General features: G+C 56.1%; 1 long non-coding RNA gene across 2 annotated transcripts; it reads right to left on the reverse strand.

Annotated features, from left to right (window-relative positions):
• Positions 1-401: 401 nt before the first annotated feature.
• LOC113882027 lies at positions 402-9,689 on the reverse strand. Of its 2 annotated transcripts, XR_003508259.1 has the most exons (4): positions 8,711-9,689; positions 6,963-8,571; positions 4,700-4,889; positions 402-877 (listed from the first exon to the last, which is right to left on the reverse strand). It is a non-coding gene; the product is annotated as an uncharacterized LOC113882027 (long non-coding RNA). The 2 variants fall into 2 exon arrangements; XR_003508257.1 differs by having other exon boundaries at positions 6,963-9,689.
• Positions 9,690-10,880: the final 1,191 nt, after the last annotated feature.

Here is a 10,880-nt window from a genome sequence, read left to right on the forward strand (position 1 = left end):
GCCAGCCCTGCCTTGGTAGGCACCCTCCCGGGTCAGAGGGGAGCAGGGGCCTGCCCACCCCCGGGGCACAGAGAGCAGTGGGAACCGGAAAGAGAGCTGGTCGGAGGCGTCTATCCCCTCCCACTGCCCCAGCCTGGGCTGCCTCCCTGCTCCTTCACCACCAGCACCACCCCCTCCTCTGGTGCCTGTGTCTCTCCTGGAACAGGGGAGAGGAGAAGGGTAGACAGGGGCTGAAGAGGGACCCTGCCCTCAGGGGTGTGAGGACCGAAACAGTGGGGATCGCGCCTCCACTCCCCAGAATGACAGACGTCAAAGCCAGAAGGAGGGAACCTCTGGCTGAACTAGTCTAACGATTCGTTTTCCAGGGGTGAAGCAGAGGCCCAGAGAGGGAAGGGACTTGCTGAAGGTCACACAGCACTATCTGAACTGTTTTCTTGGTACTCCACGAAGGCACTCCTCCAAGCACTTGACACAAATTAACTGCTTCCAGCAACCCTACGGGGACCGGTGTGCTATTATAATCTTCATTTTACAGATGGAGAACAGGAGGCACAGAGAAGCTTAGGAAGCTGCCTCAGGTCACCGAGCTTGTGAGTGGCAGGCCATTAGCCTGACTCCAGGGCCTCGCGCACAGCCCTGCGCTTTGCCACCTCTTGCTAAAGTTACCAAGCGGGAGTCTTGGTCCCTCCTCAGCTCTGCCTGCCGTGTGGCTTCAGTTCAGTCTCTTGTAGTCTCTGTTCCTGTGACTAACAAATAATGTGACTTTTTGCACTTGCAGAAGCTTTTCGGTGGTGCAGGCGATGGGAACCGATGCCCTTTCTGCATAGTGTCATGTAATTTTCATCATCACCCGATGGGGTATGTATGACACCTCCATCTGAAGATGAGAAAGCCGAGGCAGAGAGGTTAATTAACTCAGGGACACGCATCTAGTAAGAAACAGCCAGCATGCAAAGCCAACCAATCCGGCCGGTACATGGGCTGGGATATTCAAGGGGTCCCAGAGTCAGTCAGTTCCCAGGAGGGCGTTCTGTCCAGACCCTCCCTCCACCTTAGTGGGCATCTTGCCACGTGCAGCCTTTGCTGGGCTTGGCAGCTTCGGGGCCCCTAGAAGCCGCCCTACCCCCAACCGGTGACCCTTGCCCCCTCTGGCCACCAGACATTGCTTCTGCGTCACGTCGGGGAAGCTAGGATCCCCGCACCCAGCCTTGGACGCAATTGGCAGCAGCTGCAGGAAGCGGACTCGCCCAGCATCTCAGGTGTCACACAGGAACCTTCACCCTGAGTCCAGGCTCCCCCCTTGCTCCCCGCACCCCCGGCCCCCCCACCATGCTCCCTCACCGCTTCTTACTCAGCCCTAACTGTGTGCCCAGCTGAGCGCCGTGGCCTTGGGGAACCCAGGCTGGCCGCCATGACGGGCAGACAGGAAGGATTCCGGGGTGGGAGGACGGGGCTGGGACTCAGGCCGCGGGGACAGGCGAGAACTTGGAGAGGAGAGGGGGGAAGGTGCGGAACTTTCCCAGGGGCCCCTGAGCTCGGCTCTCCTGCATGAGCAGATGCGCAGGGGCCCCTGAGCTCGGCTCTCCTGCATGAGCAGATGCGTGAGTGCCCGGGAGGGCAGACGAGCGTTGTGATCTCCGGCGAGTCTGCCCACCTCGCTGGCGCATGGAGGGTGGCGAGTACCGTGTGTGTGTGTGTGTGTGTGTGTGCGCGCGTGCGTGCGTGTGCGTGTACCATGTGTGTACTGTGCACGCGTGTGCGCGTGTACTCTGTGCGTGTGTGCCGTGTGTGTGTGTGTAGGGTGTGTGTGTGCCGTGTGTGTACCGTGTGTGTGTGTGTAGGGTGTGTGTGTGTGTGCGTGCGTGCGTGTGTGTGTGTGTGTGTGTGTGTGTAGGTGGTCACCTGATGGGCACCCACAACTATCTTGCGCGCAGTCGTCGTCTTACCCCCATTTTAGAGAAAAACAGAGACGACCTGCCCATAGCTGGGCAGTAGCAGAGCTGTTTAGAGCAAGGATTTACCTAACCAGGCGTCTTAGAGCATTTGAGGTAGGAGTGGGTGGGAAGCATGGGGGTCCGAGGGGAGCAGAGGCTGGAGACGCCCTCTTCCTCCTCCTCAGGGTGGGCGGGTCAAGGGCCTGGGGCAGGGGCTCGGGATCCGGCTGTAGCCCCACCTCTGTCTGACTTGCTGTGCCACCGCCACAAGTTCCTTTCCCTGTCTGGGCCCCAGCCTGGTCTTCTGAAAGCTGACTAGGTCCCTGTGGGCCCTTAGCGCTGTGCTGTGCTAAGTCGCTTCGGTCGTGTCTGGCTCTTTGGCACCCCTTGGACCGTAGCCCGCCAGGCTCCTCTGTCCGTGGGGATTCTCCAGGTAAAAATACTGGAGTGGGCAGCCATGCCCTCCTCCAGGGGATCCCAACCCAGGGATCCAACCCAAGTCTCTAACAATCTCCTGCCTTGGCAGATGGGTTCTTTACCACCAGAGCCACCTGGGGGTCCTCCTTGTACCTGCCCGCAATCCCCCAGTATTGTGGGAGGGGACCCCCGGGCCCCGTCCCTGAGTTTACTCCCCGTCAGCATCCTGAGCAACACTCACGGTGACCGGCAGGCACTTCACGCACGCCCTCTCGTTTCATCTCCATACAGTCCCCCCGCCCCGAGAGGAAGTTCTTATTTCCTGTTTACAGATGAGGAGTCTGAGACCCAGAGAAGGCAAGGGGGCAGCCAAGGCCCCACCAAGGGGAGGTAAGTGGGTTGAATGAGGGCCCCTGATCTCCACGCCTCCCAGAGTAGGTGGCCACCTGGCCCGGCAGAGTCCACCACTGACTTGTCCTCTGACCACCAGGCCTTCACTGACCTGCATGCTGGCCATGCACGCCTGGGGCCGACTTCCCATGGCTCAGCCTTTCCACACGTAGGGGCTGGTGGCAGGCATCAGAGTGAGCCCTCTGCAACCAGGTGGAGGGGAATATTACTCCTGAGACCAGGCAAGACCCCGTAGGTTCCCAGCAGTTTATGTGTTTAATGTTCAAGCTGAACGTGGACCCTATGAAATGGGCCTTCTACCATCAAGCCCATTCTACAGATAAGGTAACTGAGAGAGGGGAGGCCACGCTACCTCCTGGTAACAGAGCAGCAAGTGTGGAGTGGGGGCTGCACCCTGGCATCCTGGCCCGAGAGCCACTGTGCTCCAGCCCTCCAGCACACAGGAAACAGGAAAACAATAGCGGCCAGGCGGCCCGTAATTGAGGATTTCACTGTACAGGACAAACTCTCTGTGCCCGAGGGAAGCTGAGCACGGAGGTGATCAAGGTTTCAGAGAAGAAAGCCTGAGTCCTGGGGACCAAGGGGTTGGGAAGGGCGGGTCGGGGTTGAGACACTGGTCTTCCCATATAGGTGCCTGATCCATTTGAGACACCGGGGGCCCCACCCTAGCCCACCTCCCTACTCCCACACCAACCTTGCCCCTCCCATTGCACAGATGGGAAAACTGAGGCCTGAGCTCTGTCCAGCAGGACCCTCTGGGGGTATCAAGCTGAAGGGAAGAGTTCCTGGGGGGCCAGATGGAGGGGACATGGGCCCTCCTTGCCTGGCCTGGGACCTTTAGCTCTCCAAGCTTCCAGTCTCTGCCGATCCAGGGAAGGCTTACCCTTCCCCCACTCCAAACCGCCATGGGCAACACGAGGGGCCAGGGCTGCCCTTCGCTAGAGACCTCCTGAAGCATGCTTCAGCCTCCAGAACCTGCCCAGGGAGGGGGCCACTTCACCAATGGAGGAACTAGAGCTCAGAGAGTGTCAGTGAGGTGCCCGAGGTCACACAGCAGAGGGGAAGTGGGTCTCTCTTGAGAAGGGGGAGAAGGACCTGAGAACAGGAGGAAGGAAGGTGCGGAGGAGATGGGGAGGGGGCGGGCTCAGGGGTCCTCCTCCTTACACTTCCCTGCCCTGGCCTCAGCCTTCCAGGTTGGCTTTCCCTCCCCTTTCTCGGAAAAAAAAAAAAAAAAAAAAAACAGCGGGCAGCTGGCCCTGAGTGGCTGCCCTCACCCCAGGCAGGGACGAGGTGTCTTCCTGGTGAGGCTCCAGTGGGGTGTGGCCTCTTGGGAGGGGCCGGGAAGGGCTGTTTGTTCCTGGGCAGCCCAGGTTCGGGATGGCTTTATGGTACCATCTGGACGATGTGGCTCGGGCGGGCCTCGCTGGCCGTGGGCCAGGGCGGGGAGGGGGCACCAGGGCACGCTGAGGAGCTGCCCCCCAGCTGTTGCCTGGCCCCACGAGGAGGGTGGGGGCCTCAGGTGGCATGAGCCGGGCACTGTCTGCAGAAGATCTTGTGAAGCAGGAACTAGCCGCATTTCACGGGCGGGGGACACTGAGGCCCAGCGGATCAGTGAACTGCCCCAAATCACACCTGGCCGGGTGTAAGTGACGCGGAGCCCACGTCTCACCCATCCACCCGCCTCTCAGCACCGTCACAGGAGTGCTGGGCACCAATGGCAGGCCTGGAACCAGAGGACGTGGCCCAGATGCCCTGAAGCCTTGGGCCAGAATCTCCACCTCCTCAGCGTTCCCTTTCCTGTACCGTCAAATGGAGATACGATACACCTTCTGGGCCAATCGATGGGAGAAACGGGTGACAGTATTTGTGCGTGAGGACAGCAGTCCCCGGGATGAACATGGGTTTCCAGTGGCTGACCCCACAGGGTAAAGCCCTACCTCGGCATCTAAGACCCTTGACAGCAGAATGTAGCTCAGGCCTTTCCACCTCCATCCTTGCCCCTTTCCCTCTGGGGAGTCTGGGTAAGTCCATCTCCTCTCTGAGCCTCAGTGTTTCTCCTGCATCAGATGGAGTTGGAGGGGGTAGATAACGTTCTCGTAGGGGGTCCATGAAGGCTCCAAGGAGCCCCTGTGGGAGAAAAGACATTATAGACATAGTGTCTTTATTTTTGGGGGCTCCAAAATCACTGCAGATGGTGACTGCAGCCATGAAATTAAAAGATGCTTACTCCTTGGAAGGGAAGTTATGACCAACCTAGATAGCATATTAAAAAGCAGAGACATTACTTTGACAACAAAGGTCTGTCTAGTCAAGGCTATGGTTTTCCCAGTGGTCATGTATGGATGTGAGAGTTGGACTATAAAGAAAGCTGAGTGCCAAAGAACTGATGCTTTTGAACTGTGGTGCTGGAGAAGACTCTTGAGAGTCCCTTGGACTGCAAGGAGATCCAACCAGTGCATCCTAAAGGAGACCAGTCGTGGGTGTTCATTGGAAGGACTGATGCTGAGGCTGAAACTCCAATACTCTGGTCAAGTGATGCGAAGAGCTGACTCACTGGAAAAGACCCTGATGCTGGGAAAGACTGAGGGCAGGAGGAGAAGGGGATGACAGAAGATGAGATGGTTGGATGGCATCACTAACTCGATGGACATGAGTTTGAGTGAACTCCGGGAGTTGGTGATGGACAGGGAGGCCTGGCGTGCTGCGGTTCATGGGGTCGCAAAGAGTCGGACACGACTGAGCAACTGATCTGATCTGATCTGAAGGGCCTCAGAGATATAATGTGAGACACAAGGTCGGGGACAGCAGGGTTTTCAGAAAGGGACTTGGGGAGCCAGCCGGGTCTCTCTCCTCCCCCAGCACCCTGAAGTCGCTCTTTCTAGGGACAAGAGCACTCAGGGCCCAGCATCTCTGCCTGCAGTGCTGAAAGCCACTTCTCTTACATGGCTGGTTTGGGGGTAGGCTGGCTCCATCCAAGCTCACTGGGCTGCCAGGAGGTCTGCCTGGTATGTGAGGGTCTGGGGCCTCCTGGAGTCCATTCAGCCACACATCTAAGACCTGGTCTGCTAGGGAGGGCCACTCAGAGGAACCCACGGGGTCCACAGCCTTGGGCCTTCGACATTCACTAGGTGTCTGGACCCAGCAGCGTTTCTTTTTTTTTTTTAATTTTACTTATTTAATTTTGGGGCTGCCCTGGGTCTTCGTTGCTGAGCACGGGCTTTCTCTAGTTGTGGCACGAGGGCTTCTCATCGTGGCGGCCTCTCTTGTTGCAGAGCACAGGCTCAGAGCTCATGGGCTTCATTCAGTAGCTGCTCCCAGGCATGCAGAAACTTCCCAGACCAGGGATGGAACCTGCGTCCCCTGCACTGGCAGGAGGAATCTCAATCACTGGGCACCAGGGAAGCCCTCCACTAGCTTTTCTAAACAGCTCTGGTACTGCGCAGGACACCTCCCCTCCACACACACTCCCCTGTGAGATTTCTTGGTCTCATCTCCAGGCTTGGGCCAGGCCCCCTGGGCTGAGAGTCCCAGCACCTGACACCTGCCCCGGGGCTTTTCATCTGGAGCCGTGTTCATCCCCTGCCCCTCAAGGGTCTACAGCCTTTGGAATCGGGGCCACTTTCCTGAGGGCTCCCTTCAGCACACTCAGTAAGTGCGTGCCTGGTGCTCCCCGACCACCTGCTTAATCTCTATCTACGCCCTTTCTCTGATTTATCTTCTCAGTACTTAGGGCAGTCTGAACTGATCTTTTTTTTAAGTGTTTAATTGATTGATTTATTTTGACTGCGCTGGGTCTTAGTTGCGGCATGCAGACTCTTAGCTGCGCGGTATGTGGGATCTAGTTCCCCAATCAGGGGTTGAACCCAGGCCCCCTGCATTGGAAGCGTGGAGTCTTACCCACTGGACCACCAGGGAAGTCCCTGAACCAGCTTCATTAGGTTTTGGTCTGTATGATGGCTGTCTCTCTCCCTCAGAATGTCAGCTCTTTGGAGGCAGGGACTGGCCTGGCTTATCCACTGCTCTGATCCCTGCCAAGCAGGGGGTGGAGAGGCCTTACCACTGCCTCTTGATGGATCCCAGGGCTGGTATTCTGTGTTCTGAGAATTAACTCCACCCTCCCCCTTTCACTTGAGTGACCCCCAGGAGCATTCTGTTGTGGCAACCCCAGTAAGTTCAGAAAATGTACCGTGTGCTCCTTACCAGAGACTAGATGACTGTGGGGTGAGGGCGGAGGACTCCGCAGGAAGAGGCAGGAGCACAGTTTGTCCGTGTGCACGTGTGTGTGCGCTGTGCTGGGTCTTAGTCGCGCCACTCGGGAGCTTCGATCATTGTCGCAGTACGCAGGATCTTCACTTGCAGGATGCTGTTAGTTGGCATGCGGGATGTCGTTCTCTGATCAGAGATTGAACCCAGGCCCCCTGCCTTGGGAGTGCGGAGTCTTAGCTGCTGAACCAGGGAAGTCCCAGCACAAGGTTTTTCAAGGTAGAGATGGACAAGTTCAGGGCATATACAGAGAAGAAAGTGTTAACTGTCTCCCCAGTATCCATTCTCTTCTTTCTTACTAATGGAATCCCAATTACCTTGGATGAAATCACGCCAGCATTTCTTGGAGACGGAAGGAAGTTAACCAAATTCTGGCCAGGGGGATATAAATAAGTTCTTGGGTAGGGATTCCAGGACAGTTCCTTTAAAAGGGGACTGAGTCCATCTTTCCTCCTTTCTGCCTGGAATGGGAATGTGATAGCTGGAGCTGTGGTGGCTACACTCTGCCAGAAAGATGGCCTTGAGGCCAGAAGCCAGCCCTGACGTTAGCTCCAGACTTCTCCACTTAAGGAGACGGAAGTAAATCCCCATCTTGTTCAAGCCACTGCTGTTCACGTCTGTTACTTACAGCTAGTTGCAACTCCTAAATAACTCAATAGGGCCTGTCAGTATCTCCTTCTTTGCCATTTCCTTCTTTGTCTAGATGGTCTTGGGTAAGCATTTCCCTTAAGGAGGACTTCGAGAAACTAAAGGTGTTAAAGGAAGGGAGAACAGGGCCAAGACATGAAGCCAACCTTGGGAGGTGGTCAGGGGGTCCCTAGGAGAGAGATCCTCCAGAGACAAGCCAGGCCTGGGAGTGTCCAGGGAGGGTGGCGTCTGGAGGGACCCTACTGTCCACTGTTGCATTCAACAATAAATATGCAAATAAGCCTACAGCGTATGTTTGGGACATGACACCCAGGGCGCACACAAATCCCAAGTAGCTCCACCCCATTCACCCAAACACACACAGCTTTGTTTGGAAATGCTGTAATATCCGGAACTGTGCCAGCGCCTCCCCGACTGCCACCCTGGCCCCTGCATCTAGAGCGGTCTGGTCCCAGACCGGAGTATGTGGCCAGCCCTGGAGTCGGGTGGCCAGGTCCCAGGGCCAGAACTTGGGTGGGCAGAGATGCCCCTCTGCTGGTTAGGGCAGGTCCATGAGGACCGAGTGCGCAGGTGGACAGGGCAGCTCATTGTCGAAGCCTCACCTCCTACGGGTGACGAGATGGAGCCCAGAGAGGAAGAGTTGGCCCACCAAAGTCACACTGCCCCGATGGGCGAAGGGTTCAGATGCCAGTCTGCACTTCACAGGACCCACAACTGGCATCTAAAAGGGTGCCATTATTTTGTTTTGGCCATTCTCCTTACCTGGAATGCTCTTCCAGATAGCTGCAAAGCTGCTTCGTATCCTTCCTTAACCCTCACCTTCTCCATGGGGACCACCTGTTTAAAGCTGCACTTCAGGATTTCCCTGGTGGTCCAGTGGTTTAGGGCTGCCCTTCCACTGCAGGGGGACACAGGTTCAATCCCTGGTCAGCAAACTTAAGATGCCGTGTGCTGCATGTTATAGCCAAAAAAAAAAAAAAAAAAAGTTGTATTCCCCCCTCTCACCCCATCCTTTCCTGCTTCTCCCTTTCTCCTACCTAAATGCCATGTATTTCACTGTCTGTCAGCTCCGTGATGCAGGCGTATTCTGTGTTGGTTTCACTGTTGCATCCTCAGTACCTAGGACAGGGCTGGGTACCAGGTAGGTAAGTACTTACTACATACCTATTCACAGAATGAATGGATGAATGAATGCATATCAAGCTTTGCCATGAGTGCTCCTTTGATGGAAGGCACGAAGAAAGTGTTCAGGTGGCTTCTTTTGGGGCAGAAGTGTTTTCAAATGCATCTCTCGCCCCATGGATACACGGTGCCCCAGGGCAGGAGCAGCAGCCCTGAGCTCACAGAGTTCACCGATCCTTTGATCCTTCCTGAGCCAAGTTGTGCCCTTTTAAGGGCAGATTGAAAACAAAGCTTAAATTGTCTCTGCTGCTTTCCTCATGGAAAAAACAAAATAGGTTCGTCCACCCCCCTATGACCATGGCCCTCTATCAGTGTGAGGTGGGCACTGTGTAAGAAGAGCCATCTATGTGGTGTGGTGGTCTGAAGTCAGAGCCTCCAGTCTGGCCACTGCTGAGTATGCGACCAGGAGCCTGAGCCTCAGTCTTCTCATCTCTTAAATGGGAATAATAATGATACTTATTGTAACAGGACACTGGCTTCTCTTGTGTGGCTGTTGATTGACAAGGCACACAGGTGAGCCTCCTGGGGGAGTGGACATGTTCTAGATCTTGAGTGAAATGACAGTTATGATTCGTGCACTTAAGAAAGAGTTCATTGGACTTCCCCTGGTGGTCCAGTGGTACAGAACCGTCTTCAATACAGGGCACACGGGTTTACGATCCCTGGTCCGGGAAGATCCTATGTGCTTTGGGGGAACTAAGCCCGTGCATCACAACTGCTGAGCCCTTGGAGCCCAAGAACTGCAACTACTGTGCCCATGTGCCAGAACTGCTGAAGCCCAAGTGCCTGAAAACCTGTGCTCTGCAACGAGAGGCCACCGCAAGGAGAAGCCCGTGCGCTGCAACTAGAGAAAAGCCTTCGCACAGCAACAAAGATCTGGTGCAGCCAAAAAATTAAAGTGAAAAAAAAAAAGTTCATCAAGCCAAATCCATCGAGTTTTATGTTCTTTTACTGTGTGTACAGTACACACCAATGACAAAGGAAAAACCGTGCTTCAGAATTTTGTTGTGAGGATCGAACAGAACTTCAAACATGCCTGACTCGGAGCGAAAATGTAAAAACCATCAACTATTATTGAGGATGAATGTGGGAAACAGGTGTGAACTTTGGTGTGGGCACATGCTGGTGTGAGAGGACGTGACCCCAAGGGCGTGTCTGTGTGTGAACTAAGGTCGTGTCCCTGCACGCGTGTCAGTACATGGAGGGCACAGATGTTGTGTGAAGACACGTTCCTGCGTGTGAGTGGTGCACAGAACTGCACATGTATGTTGGATCACATGCTGCGAGTGTGGGCATGCGTGTGCAGCTGTGCAGACGGCTCTGCTTCTCTGAGCCCCTGTATTCCACACAGGACAGAGCTTGAATGCTGAGCCGAGGGCACTGGGACTCAGCTGAGCTCGTCACCCTGGGTGAGGTGGTGGCTGGCTGGCACAGGGCCTGCTCCCCCACGCCCACCCCATCCAGAGGGAGGCGGGAGACGGAAGGCCTGACTAAGAGCTCCTGGCGCCCACTCCCTTCCCACAGCTAGAACTTCTCAAAGATGCAAATTCCACTTAGGTCCATGCAAACGAATCCCCAGAGCCAAGGCTGCCTCCCCTGGGGCCCAACCACCACCACGGCTGGCCTCACTGGATGCCCCCAGCCTGGATGCCTGGCTTGGGGATCGGAGCCAGCCAGAGTCACTTCCTGCTTCCCAACCTCTCTCTCTTCCCTGGGGGACCTTGGCTCCCCCACTGGCTCAGGTGTCCTGGAGGCAGCCGGGTTGGGGTGCAGCTGACACTGGCCGGGGGGCCCTGGGGAGAGAAGGCCCCTTCTCGCTGGGCCCTTTCCGGTCTCACCTTTGGGGATACACTGAATGGTCACTGTTCCCAACCCAAGGCGCTCAAGGGAGGGCTGGCTCTCTGAGACCCTCCTGCGTGGGCTCCTCTCACAGGACACTCAGCCTACCCCACTCCCCACCATGCCCACTTTGCCCGTCTCCCTCTCAGGGACGTGTCTTCATCAGCCCTGGAGGACTCATATCCA

The sequence above is a fragment of the Bos indicus x Bos taurus genome, chromosome 23 (genome assembly GCF_003369695.1).
Source record: "Bos indicus x Bos taurus breed Angus x Brahman F1 hybrid chromosome 23, Bos_hybrid_MaternalHap_v2.0, whole genome shotgun sequence".
Lineage (NCBI taxonomy): Eukaryota > Metazoa > Chordata > Mammalia > Artiodactyla > Bovidae > Bos > Bos indicus x Bos taurus.